Source organism: Oncorhynchus tshawytscha, linkage group LG07, assembly GCF_018296145.1.
Source record: "Oncorhynchus tshawytscha isolate Ot180627B linkage group LG07, Otsh_v2.0, whole genome shotgun sequence".
In the NCBI taxonomy this organism is placed as follows: domain Eukaryota; kingdom Metazoa; phylum Chordata; class Actinopteri; order Salmoniformes; family Salmonidae; genus Oncorhynchus; species Oncorhynchus tshawytscha.
Window position 1 is genome coordinate 22,529,483 of NC_056435.1, and position 14,881 is coordinate 22,544,363.

The 14,881-nt window shown below is 39.7% G+C and overlaps 1 protein-coding gene across 4 annotated transcripts in view; it reads left to right on the forward strand.

Moving 5' to 3' along the window:
- Positions 1–5,948: 5,948 nt before the first annotated feature.
- The window catches only part of LOC112254145 (Rho GTPase activating protein 9), a 59,283-nt gene continuing 50,350 nt past the window's right edge, over positions 5,949–14,881 (forward strand). For 2 of the 4 annotated variants that reach the window (XM_024426422.2, XM_024426421.2), the window contains exon 1: positions 5,950–6,285. The gene's annotated coding sequence lies outside the window, so the exon portion shown is untranslated. Of the gene's footprint in view, positions 6,286–14,881 lie in introns of all 4 variants that reach the window. The other 2 variants (XM_024426424.2, XM_024426423.2) reach the window with 2 other exon arrangements.

Below are 14,881 nucleotides of genomic sequence, written 5' to 3' on the forward strand. Positions count from 1 at the left end.
GTATGATTTTTCTGATAACTTGGTATCTCTGAATGTCAATGTATGATTTTGTTCTGTAAAGGTGCCTCAATTCACACTCATGTCTCTGTCCTCCTCAGCTCAGCCCATTGTTCCAGAAACTAGAGGAAGATCAGATTGAGGCTCTGAAGAATCGGTTTGGAGGACAACAGGTCAGTACAGTCTTAAAGATTATGGTAAATGTTATTAGGCTAAATGCTGCTAATGAGAATGGATTTCACATGACTGGGAATACAGATACGCATCTGTTGGTCACAGATACCTTTTAAAAAATGGGCCTCACAATGGGCCTCAGGATCTCATCACTGTATCTCTGTGCATTCAGATTGCCATCGATAAAATGCAGTTGTGTTTGCTGTCCGCAGCTTATGCCTGCCCATACCATAACCCCAAAGCCACCATGGGGCGTTCTGCTCACAATGTTGACATCACCAACCGCTCACCCCACGACGCCATACATGTGGTCTGCGGTTGAGGCCAGTTGGATGTACTGCCAACTTCTCTAAAACAAAGTTGGAGGCGGCTTATGGTAGAAACGTTTACATTGAAATCACTGGCAACAGCTCTGGTGGACATTCCTCCAGTCAGCACACCAATTGCATGCTCCCTCAACTTGAGACATCTGTAGCATTGTGTTGTGACACAACTGCACATTTTAGTGACCTTATATTATACCCAGCATAAGGTGCACCTGTGTAATGATCATGCTGTTTAATCATCTTCTTGATATGCCACACCTTTTAGGTGGATGGACTATTTTGGCAAAGGAGAAATGCTCACTTACAGGGATGTAAACAAATTTGTGCAAAACATTTAAGAAATAAGCTTTTTGTGCATATGGAAAACTTCTGGGATCTTTCATTTCAGCACATGAAACACTTTACATGTTCCATTTATATTTTTCTTCAGTGTAGTACTTTAATTATATTTCATTTTAACATATTATTGTATTACTACTGAAAATGTCATGTTGATAGGACATTCCTGTCTTGAGAGAATTTTGTTTGTTTGTGTGTCATTCTGGTGCCAGTTTTGGAAAAGGCTTTGCCATTGATCTGGGCCCGGTTTCCCAAAAGCATCTTAAATCTATGTTCATCGTTAGAACCTTCGTAGGAGCATCATTAAATCTCTGCGTGATCTTTCCCAAAACCATTGTTACTGACGTTGCACTTAGACCACTAGAACAGCTAAGTGGGTCATGTAATGCATTTTTGCCCTCCTGGGTAATTTTACACACAGAAGATCTCCGCTAAACATATAATCACATGGTTTATCCATCTCTCTGTTTCTGGTGATAACTTCAGAAAAGTTGCCAATGTCTTTTGAAATTGATACAAACTAGCGACGTATAAACATATGATTCAAATGGCAGAGATGACTGCATAAAAATATAAACAAGGCTACAGGCCTATTTCAATCATACTGAAAAACATTTTATGTTCAATCAATTGAGTTCTATTTTGCTACTTGTAGGCTACAGTCTGTAATTTCCCTCAATATATTTAATGATGCACTGTCAGTGATTTTGTGACTTATTATTGGGTAAACGGAATAAGCCCCCTCAATATTTGCAGCCGTAGTTGGTAATATCTCTCTAGGAACTGATCCATCATCAGTATTGTGAAATAATTATAATGTTATGGTAAGATTTTACTGGATGAAGCTGATCCGAGAGCAGGACTCTCTTTCTTTTGAAAGAGATGTGTGATCTTGTGTGCCAGCTCTGCAGTTGTGTAAAGTACTGAAGTAAAAACACTTTAAAGTACTACTTAAAAGTAGTTTTTGAGTTCTCTGTACTTTACTATTTACATTTGACAACTTTTACTTCACTACATACCTAAAGAAAATAATGTACTTTTTACTCCATACTGTCACGCCCTGACCTTAGAGATCCTGTTTGTCTCCATTTTGGGTTTGGTCAGGGTGTGATTTGGGGTGGGTATTCTATGTTCTATTATTTGTATTTCTATGTTTTGGCAGGGTAGGGTTCTCAATCAGGGACAGCTGTCTATCGTTGTCTCTGATTGGGAACCATACTTAGGTAGCCCTTTTTCTCTTTGTGGGAAGTTGACTTTGTTTATGGCACATAGCCTTTCGCGTCACGTTTTGTTTGCAGTCTTTTCTAATAAAAATAATATGTACGCGCACCTTGGTCCTCTTCATTCAAAGGCTGTGACACATACATTGCTCCTGACACCCAAAAGTACTCCTTACATTTTGAATGCTTAGCAGGACAGGACAATGCTCAAATTCACGCACATATCAAGAGAACACATATAAAAATACCACTGATTTGAGAATCCCTACTGCCTCTGATCTGGCAGACTCACTAAACACATGCTTTGTTTGTAAATGATGTCTGAGTGTTGGCGTGTGCCCCTGGCTATCTGTCAAATAACAAAAACAAGAACTGTGCTGTCTGGTTTGCTTTAATATAAGCAATTTGAAATTATTTATACTTTGGATACTTTTACTCAAGTAGTATTTTACTGAGTGACTAACTTTTACTGATTTTATATTAAAGTATTTTTACTTTTACTCAAGTATGACAATTGGGTCCTTTGTCCACCACTGCCTAAAGTATATTGGCAAAATAACATGTTTTTTTGAAGCTGAGCTCGATTTAAAAATAACTTTTTCCAAGAATAACCGCTATTCCATGCTCTCCCCACATGAACATGCAACAGCATATAGCCTTCTCTTTACTTTTACTCAATGAATATTGGGTATGTTTTCCACCACTGCAGCTCTGTGATAATATTTTGTCAATTTGTCATTACATGCCCTTCAATCTGAATATGGATCTCATCTGAGATTGAACCAATCTTGATATTCCACACTCATTAACTAGGGCCTTACATTGTTGACCTAGTTAGCTAGCTAACATCTGTCAGATCTGACAGGCAGGCTGCACGAAATGAATGAATGGCTCTTCACAACTGTACCGGTAAGCCTTGTTCACATTGGCAGTTTGAAGTGACTCAAATCCATTTTTTCTGCACATCAGATTCAAATCTGTTCTTTGTCCTGTAGTCTGAACAGCCAAAAACCACATGGAATCGGATATTTTAAGCCACATTTCAAACAACCTAAGTAGGTGGTTTGAAATCATAATCAAATCTGATTGCTGGCCATGCGACTTGTGTCAATGGTCAAATCTGATTTACTTTAATGGGCTGCCCAAATTGAGCAAGTTCTCCATTATAAGTACTTGGGTATTTGGATTGACGATAAGCTCTCTTTTAACACAAACATTGAAAAATGGACAAAGAAAAAAAACCTGGAGAATTAAGAATGGTTTATTTTACAGAAATAAATCCTGCCTCACTTTGGAATGTAGAAAGAAGATTGTTCTTCCAGTACTTGATTATGATAACCTATAAATGCGACATGTAATGTGTTGGTCCCATGTTTCATGAGGTGATAAAAGACCTCAGATATTTTCCATATGCACAAAATGCTGATATCTCTCAAATTTTGTGCACAAATTTGTTTACATCTCTGTTAGTGATCATTTCTCCTTTTAATCCATCCACCTGACATGTGTGGCATATCAAGACGCTGATAAAACAGCATGGTCGTTACATAGGTGCACCTTGTGCTGGAGACAAAAGGCCACTCTAAAACATGCAATAATGCCACAGATGTCTCAAGTTTTGAGGGAGTGTGATATTGGCATGCCGATTGCAGAAATGTCCACCAGAGCTGTTACCAGAAAATTGAATGTTAATTTGTGACTGACTGCCTTGATTCGGTATTATGTAGCAACATTTGAAATAGTGTTTTTTAAAAGCAAAGACGTAAACGATGAACCATAATCCCAACTCATGACGTTACTACCCTGCATTGATCTGCAGCTAGCTAACCAACTCAGTTCAATGTTAGCTTGCCAACATTAGGCTAAAACTAGCAAAGTAAATGGCTGAGATACAAAAAATAAGATCATACACGTAACGTTAGCTAGTGAGCCAGCCAGCTAACGTTAGCTAGCTAACAGTACACTAACTTGAAATGAAAACATTTGTAGCTAGCTAAATGAATGCTAAATAAATGTAGCTAGCTAGACTATTTTACACGTATAAATCCTGGATGGACGATTCTCCCTGTCATGGATGCCATGGTTGCCCTTAGTTTGAAGACGTAATCCGGAGACAGGTGTTTTATCCATCTCCTTCGCTATCATACTCTAATTCCACTGATTTCAATACTCGGTCCTCCAGAAAGTGGAGAGCAGCACTTATTCAGTTCTACTATGCAATATATATATATTTTTAAAGCAGAGTTAGACAGGATTACCTACACTGACCAGCTCAAATAGACATAAGCGTGCTATATGGCAGACCAATCCAAACTCATCTCTCGCATGTCCAGCCCACTCATATCAGCCAATCATGGCTAGCAGGAAGGTTGCTCACTTTTTCTGTGGCTAAACCAACTAGGCCCGTAATTTAACCATTTTATTAATATTTACAGATACAAGTTTGTCATTAAGGCACATGAAAGTTCACATGTTCCATAAAGGCATTTCTGCCAAAAAACGCATTTTGATTTTTTTTTTTTTGTTTACTTTCAAATGGCTCTCCTGTGAAGTAGTGACCTGAGACATACGCCATGATACCTGAAACCAGTCACATTTCTCTACCATAAGCTGCCTCCAAATTCATTTTAGAGAATGTGTCAGTACGTCCAATTGGCCTCAACCGCAGTCCACGCCAGCCCAGGACCTCCACATCCAGCTTCTTCACCTGAGGGATCATCTAAGACCAGCCACCCGGACAGCTGATGAAACTGAGGAGTATTTCTGTCAGTAATTAAGTCCTTTTGTAGGGAAAAACTAATTCTAATTGGCTGTGCCTTGCTCCCCAATGGGTGGGCCAGTCTCCCAAGAGGGTGGGCCTATTGCCCTCCAAGGCCCGCCCACCCATGGCTGTGAAATCCATTGATAGGGCCTAATGAATTTATTTCAATTGACTGATTTCCTTCTATGAACTGTAGCTCAGTAAATCATTGAAATGTTGCATTTATATTTTTGTTCAGTATAGGACATATAACATTAGCTTGAGCCATCAATCAATTCATCTGACTAGTAATAACTCAATACCATGTGTTGGTAAGCAAACAAGGCTAACTGATGAATAACATAGCTAGCTAGCAGCCTCTATTTTAAAACCTTTAAACTCAGTCTATGACTCAGCACTGAGTTTTATCACTGGGGACAATTTTCGTACACATCACTGCATTTTGTATAGTTCTGTTAGCTGGTAGTCTCTGACTACCAGAAGAGCTCAGCATTGGCTACGTTTTGTATATAAAGCGGTTCTTCAGAAACTCCCCCACAACTTCAGCTCACATTAGAGATCCAGCTATTTTCAGACCCGCTCTCTGGACTGGCTAGTGCTGGAGGTCCCGTGGGTCTCCACTGAGCTGGGGAAAATGTGTTTAGTTTTTATGCCACTATCTCATGGGATAGCCTTTCAGGCCATCTTGAATCTGGTCTCGCTGGTCCCCATTGGACAGTTTAGATACACAGGGCACCCTTGAAATAAAGTATAAGACCCTGGTCTCAATGGTGACCCCACCACCAATGTAATTCAAATGCTTTTGTGTTGAAATACGTAGCTATTATTCGACTCGTTAAAGGACTGAAAAATCAAGAAATAAAAAGAAAGACATGACAGCATGAAACTGCCAGTGATTTCTTGCAACCACTGTTCAATTCCCCATTTGCAAATGGCGCATATTGTAGTATTCTAAAGCATACCACATCCATAAAAGCGATGCAATCAGACTCTACATAAAACTACAAATTCTATCACTATGAAAATTAATTTAGCGACAACAAACTGACACGCTAAATTCCCCAAATTCTGATTGGTTAATGAGAAATCACATGGGACATTTCAGCCAATCGATGGCCAACTACGTTGATGTACTGTACCTAGACATATCGTTTTATCTGAACGAGAATTAATATGATAACCAACAGGTTTAATTACAGGTATTAATATTACAAATCTATAACAGTGTGCACATTTTATACACATTGAAACAAACCCTCACCAATTTGTGAAGCTACAATGGATTTCAGTTTTTTAAACTGCATCACATGATAGAGGACAACTTGATCAAGGCACAAATAGCACACATCACTGGAGGCTGCGAGTGCGATAATTTCTGGACGTCGTTCGCTCGCTACTGAATGGTCCGGATCAGTTTTTTTATATTGCAATAATAATTGATGTCACTCGCTGCACCGACCTCCTAAAGGTGAGAAACGGTTTTCTTGTAAATGTTCTAGTATTTGGAGACGCATATATGGCAAGTAAAAAAAAATGGAAATAAATGTATAAAGTAATTTAGAAAATAATACTTTTAAATTAGGTCAGTTATCTAAGTTTTTCTAAGTAATGTTGCTGTACTTTATTCTTACTTTACAGGTAGTGTTATAAATAGATCTAAACTATCATATTAATAAACTTCTTGGTTGCTTGCATGCACTTAAATGCAGTGACAATGAAGAGGCTTACATTAGCAAATAAACTGGGGTTATGTATACTTAATGTGAAATCAGGTGAAGTATAGCCAATTATGTGCATTATGTATGATGGTGCAATATGTATGATCTCAAGCTGACCGGGTGTCTGGAGCCAGTGTAGGCTTGTGGGTGAAATCTCATCTTTGGCCCTTACAAAGAGGCTCAACTCAAAGTTGCTCTGTTGTTGACATGTTACCTGTATACAGCAGAAGTTGTTAGTGCTGTCAAATTTGAGTGTTCATAATCCCCCCGCCTCCGACACATATTACCATACTAGAATGTTAAATGTTTCACCAAGTTCTCTTCGTATTTTTCATATCCTGTAGCGTAGGGTTTGCTTAGTCTCAGTCTCTAACAAAAGTCTCTTTTAAAACAGGATATCAAGCATAGCTTCACTGTGGTGTCCTTTGAGGTTGGGAGTGTGAGCTCAGCTTTGTGGTTTTAGATGCACTGAGATGATCATCAATCTTCAGTTGTACTCTTCTATATTTCACCACTGCAGTAGAATAGCATATTGTATTATTCTTCAAATCGTCTCCTCAGTTTTTCTTAGCTCAAATGGCAAGAAATAATGACGCAAATAATCTATAAAAGCTTTGAAGCAGTCTGAGAAGTGAGAAGCCTCTTTGTCTGTAGCCTAGTCTATTGCACATTTGCATGTTTCACTTACACTACTTTAACTAAGGTACAGCCAACAAAAAAAGCATGTACAGGATCAAATTGAATGGGAACAGTTAGGCGCATTGTGTTTTCATTTCGTTTGGTAATCTGTCTCAGTAGACCTAGGATTTACTTTCTCCCTGGCTATTTTGTAGCCTGCTCATAGCTAACTGTTACTGCACAGTTACTGCACAGTTTCAGACACACACACACACACACACACACACACACACACACACTGCTCATAGCTAACTGCACACACATACAGCCTTGAAAGATTATACACCACCAAGTAGGGTTGCAACTTCTGCTGATTAAAAGCTGCTTGCCTTGCCCTGTGTGAGTGACTAGTGAGAGTTCATGGCTTTGATTGCATGATCTCCCCTCTCTGTTGGTAGTCTCTCTTGTGACAGCCTTAACATTTTTTTTTACCTTTATTTAACCAGATAGGCCAGTTGAGAACAAGTTCCCATTTACAACTGCGACCTGGCCAAGATAAAGCAAAGCAGTGCGACAAAAACAGCAACGTAGAGTTACACATGGGATAAACAAACATACAGTCAATAACACAATATAACAATCTGTATACAGTGTGTGCAAATGAAGTAAGGAGGTAAGGCAATAAATAGGCCAATAGTGGCAAAGTAATTACAATTTAGCAATTTACACTGGAGTGATATATGTGCAGATGAGGATGTGCAAGTAGAAATACTGGTATGCAAAAGAGCAGAAAAACAAATATGGGGATGAGGTAGGTAGTTGGTTGGATGGGCTATTTACAGATGGGCTGTGTACAGCTGCAGCGATCGGTAAGCTGCTCTGACAGCTGACGCTTGAAGTTAGTGAACTTCTGTTTCGGTTTTGAAAATTCATGTTGTTATTTTCTGTTTAGTGTTCTGAGTTTGAATTAAAAATCATCATGAACACTTACCACGCTGCACTTTGGTCCGATCCTGACTCCTAGAAAGGCAGGGCAGGATGGATATAGGTCTGTAATAGTTTGCGTCTAGAGTAGAGGGGGATGACCGCGGCCGCTTGTCAATCTTTAGGAATCTCAGACGATACGAAAGAGAGGTTGAACAGACTAGTAATAGGGGTTGCAACAATGGCGGCGGATAATTTTAGAAAGAGAGGGTACAGATTGTCTAGCCCAGCTGATTTGTAGGGATCCAGATTTTGGGCTTGGGCCAGTTGCTGTGGGGTGTGCAGAGCTGTTGGCCCGGGGTTGGGTTAGCCAGGTGGAAAGCATAGCCAGCCGTAGAGAAATGCTTATTGAAATTCTCGATTGTTGTGGATTTGTCAGTGGTGCATGTTTCCTACTCTCAGTACAGTGGGCAGCTGGGAGGAGGTACTCTTATTCTCCATGGACTTTACAGTGTCCCAAAACAGTGTGCCTCCCTCCCATCCCTGGTGGATCAATGGTCTCTTTGCTTTTCACATTAACATCAAGTAGGGGATGTGATTCTGGGTGTCGAGATTACTCTGTTGATAACATGCTGTTTTGGGTTCATTGGTGAATCTCAGTCTTTAGCCTATTGAGAATAAATTGTGCTGGATTGAAGTAGTGTCCTATGGAGATAATTTTTGTGTGGCAGCCAGTGGTTTTCAGATTGTAATGAGTAGAGGATTATTGTTTTGGGATTGGGATATTTGGGTAATCTGGAGAATTACTATGGTCACTGTCAGTGTGCATGTGCGTATGTCTGCATGCATATGTCTGCATGCATAGGTGTGTGCGTGTGTTTTTAAGCTCAGTGCTATCAGTGTGATTGTCTGCAGCAGTGACCTTCTCTGGGGAGAGAGAGGGAAGTAACACAGGCCACAACAGGACAGGCCACAGAAATCCCCGAAATGTCACTCCACTGATCTTCTTTTAAAGCTCACAGCCAAAACACAATTTCTTAGTGTAGTTGTATGTTGTTCATCCCTCACATGCTGTCCAAATCCCTCACACGGACTCTTTCATCTGACAGAAGGTTAGACCCTTTTACTGGTCTTACTGCAGTCCTACAAACAGACAGACAGTGAGTGGGATGGGGAGAGAGAGAGGTAGAGTGAGATAATGTCATACAGACATCCATGTTTGAACTGTTTATACCATATACACTTTTCTAGGAACCTGTACTAAACACTATAAATGATTGTGCTTATCTGTGTAGCCACTGTGTTTGAATCTGCATTACCCAGAGAGGTTTAATGCACTGCAATGGTCCCTGGCGGTATCACACACTCTGTGAGTGATTCACTCTCTGTGATGTTACTATTGCAGAAAGTGGGTCTTTGACTTTGCTGATAGCTTGTGACAGCTCTGTGCCTCACTCCCATCTCTGGTGGATCAATGGTCTCTGTGCTTTTCACCAGAAACATCAATGAATGAGCTTCAGGCTTCTGAGAGGGGCAGGGAGGCCTGTGGGAGTCAGACTGAGGCTCAGCCAATGATGTGTGTATCTATGGGCTCAGCCTCTCTAGTCTGCACCCAGGTTGCTGGAGTCATAGGAAGATTATATGTCTATGGTTGGAGTGCTGTTTGAGTTCAGAACTTTCTGGACATTTTTTATTTTTATTTTTTATTTTTTATTTATTTTATTTATTTCACCTTTATTTAACCAGGTAGGCTAGTTGAGAACAAGTTCTCATTTACAACTGCGACCTGGCCAAGATAAAGCATAGCAGTGTGAGCAGACAACACAGAGTTACACATGGAATAAACAATTAACAAGTCAATAACACAGTAGAAAACAAAGGGGGGAGTCTATATACAATGTGTGCAAAAGGCATGAGGAGGTAGACGAATAGTTACAATTTTGCAGATTAACACTGGAGTGATAAATGATCAGATGGTCATGTACAGGTAGAGATATTGGTGTGCAAAAGAGCAGAAAAGTAAATAAATAAAAACAGTATGGGGATGAGGTAGGTGAAAATGGGTGGGCTATTTACCAATAGACTATGTACAGCTGCAGCGATCGGTTAGCTGCTCAGATAGCTGATGTTTGAAGTTGGTGAGGGAGATAAAAGTCTCCAACTTCAACTTCTTTCAAATGAAAGGTTGGTTCTAATTCTTCCCATTTCTTGAAAACTGCTATGTTTCTTTCACCCCTGATGATTTGAAAAGTTAGATTTAAACAAAGAAATCCATTTGAAATGCAGGAATTAACAGTATGAGTTGCAGCCAAACTGGATTTGTGCTGAGAGTTGTTCTATTGTTGCATTGAAAGATACAGATCTAATTACTAGTTTCATTTATTTTTAGAAAATATATATTTTTAAATGCTGTCCCACCTTTTGATGTCACAACCAAACATACACATTAAAAGACTGTAGAATGAATGCTCCTTAAAGACATACTCCAGAACTTTGGCAACTCCTGCTTTGGGCTGGATGTGTCAATGTGTAGATCATTGTTGCATAATTAGTGTCTTACCTTAATTAGCCATGAAATCCCTAGTTTGAAAGCAACTGTTTTTCTGGAGGCTGTGCTGATCCATTTTCCCCCACGTGGGCCTGCCGCCTAGCAATTCCAGTTCAACTAATGAGCTTTAGCCCCTCGCCATATGAATGATGGCTAGCAAAGTGTATATCATGCACCCACAGCAGAGCGAGAGAGAGCAATGACGTGGTGCACATATCTTGCTGAGATGTACATCTGTCCAAATTAAAGATAGCAAGCCATATATTAGCTATGGGGATTCTTTAATAATGTAACAGCACGGGCAGCGCCATTGAGGCTATCTCCATTTTTAAGTTGCTTGCACTATGCTCTACCAACTGAGCTACAGAGAACCACAAAAAGTGTAGAGTATTAAGATGCATAGCCAGCAGGGTGGCTCCAACCCTCCAAGATCCCAAACATTGACATTTATTTGACCAAAACATAGATGTCTTTAATGTGCTACACTGTACTGCACTATACTGCAATGTACTGTACTCTACTTACTGAGCGTACTGTATCCGACTCTACTGTGCTGTACTTTACTGTGTTCTACTATACTGTGCTGTACGGTACTGTGATCTAGTCACTGTACTCGAGTTTACTCTATATGAGTTTCTTACAATTGAAGAAAGGGCCAATGGACTCTTGATCTAGTGGTCTTGGTCTGGAGACCACTCATGATCACATACAGTTGAAGTCGGAAGTTTACATACACTTAGGTTGGAGTCAAATCCACAAATTTCTTTTTAACAAACTACAGTTTTAGCAAGTCGGTTAGGACATCTACTTTGTGCATGACACAAGTAATTTTTCCAATTGTTTACAGACAGATTATTTCACTTATAATTCAGTGTATCACAATTCCAGTGGGTCAGAAGTTTACATACACTAAGTTGACTGTGCCTTTAAACAGCTTGGAAAATTCCAGAAAATTATGTCATGACTTTAGAAGCTTCTGATAGGCTAATTGACATCATTTGAGTCAATTGGAGGTGTACCTGTGCATGCATTTCCAGGCCTACCTTCAAACTCAGTGCCTCTTTGCTTGACATCATGGGGAAATCAAAAGAAATCAGGCCAGAACTCAGAAAAAAATGTAGACCTCCACAAGTCTGGTTCGTCCTTAGGAGCAATTTCCAAATGCCTGAAGGTACCACGTTCATCTGTAAAAACAATAGTACGGAAGGACCACGCAGCCGTCATACTGCTCAGGAAGGAGACGCGTTCTGTCTCCTGGAGATGAACATACTTTGGTGTGAAAAGTGCAAATCAATCCCAGAACAACAGCAAAGGACCTTGTGAAGATGCTGGAGGAAACAGGTATAAAAGTATCTATATCCACAGTAAAACGAGTTCTATATTGACATAACCTGAAAGGCCGCTCAGCAAGGAAGAAGCCACTGCTCCAAATCCGCCATAAAAAAGCCAGACTATGGTTTGCAACTGCACATGGGGACAAAGATCTTACTTTTTGGAGAAATGTCCTCTGGTCCGATGAAACCAAAATAGAACTGTTTGTCCATTATGATCATTGTTATGTTTGGAGGAAAAAGGCACCAACCGTGAAGCACGGGGCTGGCAGCATCATGTTGTGGTGTTGCTTTGCTGCAGGAGGGACTGGTGCACTTCACAAAATAGATGGCATCACGAGGAAGGAAAAATTATGTGGATATATTGAAGCAACATCTCAAGACATCAGTCAGGAAGTTAAAGCTTGATTGCAAAATGGATCTTTCAACTAACTGACCTGAGACAGGGAATTCTTACTCGGATTAAGTGTCTGGAATTGTGAAAAACTGAGTTTAAATGTATTTGGCTAAGGTGTATGTAAACTTCCGACTTCAACTCTACATTTGGTCTTTCAACTGTCTGGGTCTGGATCTTGGGACCAACGTCCTGGCAAAAAGTTTGGTCTTGGCTCCTCGATATTACCAGAGGCTTTGGTTTACTAACCATAGGCAACCCAAATGAAAGAAGATAATGCTTTTTGATAATTTGCTGATCACTCCCAACCCATAGGAATAACCACCCAGCGGACTAATTTTAAATGGTGGAAGCTCTCAATTGCAATGTCTATACTAAAATGAGTTACCTCGATCTAGAGATCTCCATTTAATCTCTATGATGGACACTTGACGCAGATAACCCTGTTATTTTTCCAAAATAATTATTTAGAGGCATAAGTAATTCAGTCAATCCAACAGGTTTCAGATTCATACAATCCACATTGAGCATTTTACAGAGAACAATACATAGTATATCTATCTAAATTCAATGTAAAGGTTTAAAAAATATGGTTAAAAATCATGTTTTTACTATTTTATTAATTTGGTATGCAAATACAATTTCTAAAATGATTCAAAATGATCACTACTGTGCATGGTTCTCCCTTTACTGCAACTTTTACACTATGTTTTAGTAGTGACGAATTTAGTGGGGTTGTAGGAATTCAGGTAAATATTTTTAATATGCAATAAAACAAAGTGTGTGAGTAGTATATATGTCTACCTAACATGCTGTATGCTGGAAGACATGTCTGCTGAAAGTTTGGTAAAAATAGGATACAAATGTGATATTTTTTTTTTTACCCAACCCCTAGTTTGTACCTCTTATACAGAATGACCCATATAGGGGATAGGATGCCATTTGGAACAAAACCTTACTATAATGCTAAGCTGCATGTCCCTAATGGTCCTAAAAAGAGAAGCCTGAACCTGATATGGCCTTCGCCCTGCTGGCAAATTTTAGTAAGCATTAGTTAGGATTTTAAATTATATCACATTGCATATAAACCAACGTAAGAATGCAGTATTGGCTTAGTAATAATATTAATCTGTTTTAAACACAAGTTTCACTATGAATTCCAATATACATACTGTACATGCAATTTTAAACTCAATCAAGCTATTTCTGATAGCTAGGTGAGGTTTTAGATAATATTGCCTGAAAGTTACATGCTATAATACTCGCAAAGGCATTTAGTAAATCAGACAGGTCATTTAGTCCTTATTGAGTAACAGCCACAGGTTGTGAATGGTTGCTACATAGATTTGCCGTAATGCTGAGTGCTACTTGTTAACGCATGCACGCACACACAAAATGTATTAAGTAGATCACCCTCTCTCTCTCTCTCTCTCTCTCTGAATTGTATTATTTCTGAGCATCCAGCAGGCTTTTTTTCTGCCCTCCTTCGTTTCATAAGCAAAACAATAACAAAAGTGCTGGGGCGAACAGTGGCGCTGTTTCCCCTAATGCGGATTCCAGCTTTAACCAAGCTGCAGGCCAAGGTTAAATCTAGGCTTGGTTTTCTGTATCGTAATCACGCCTCCTTCACCCCATCTGCCAAACTTTTATTCCCCGCCCACTGCCCCACAGGATGCTTTTTGCCACTTGCCAGGCATCATTGTAAATAAGAATTTGTTCTTATCTTAATTGCCTGGTAAAGTAAATGAAATTACAATAATTATGCTCCTCTTCCTGCACCTCAATCTTTCTCTAATCCCGACAGGGACCCATATTGACCCGAAATGGAATCCTATGCCCTTGTCAAAAATAGTACACTATTTAGGGATTAAAGTGGCATTTTGGACGCATCACCTCCAGAGAGTGTTTCAGTGATTCAGTGTCTCTCTCTCTGGTCTGCTCATCAATGATTCACACAGCAGTGAGAGCTGAGAGGATGAGAAGCTGTTTTGGCCCGGGATGTAACAGCCCCATGCAGGGATGTACCAGCTCAGTCAGTTAGGACAATCTTCACAGCTTATCTTCAAATAGGAGTGGTATTGCAGGGTTGAAGGGGGGGGGCACTGTTGTTCATTTTAAGTTATGTTATATATATTTATATCAATCATGGTAATCAGATGTTCATCCAATGTGATATGCAGTAAACAAGCACGTGTTCGGTCAGTAAACAGTACGGTCCAAGCCGGAACCCTGATGTTGTGTGTCAGTCACGCTTGTCTTCAAATAGTAGTCAGTGTCATTGCAGGGTGGAATGGCAGAGAGGGACAACTTTTGATCCTTTGACAATTATCAACTTAATATTTGTGTTTAAATTTAGTGTGGATTAACAAAAACAAGGACAATTTAATCTAGGCTAATCCATGATACCTGGCACATCAACAGCAGCTAGTGAGACAGACTAGCAATTAGGACTATACCCCGTAGTTTGTGGAAAGTGTGACATTTCCAATTTTCTCCATTCTGCTTCTTCCTGACTCTCCTGAAAGGCTAGA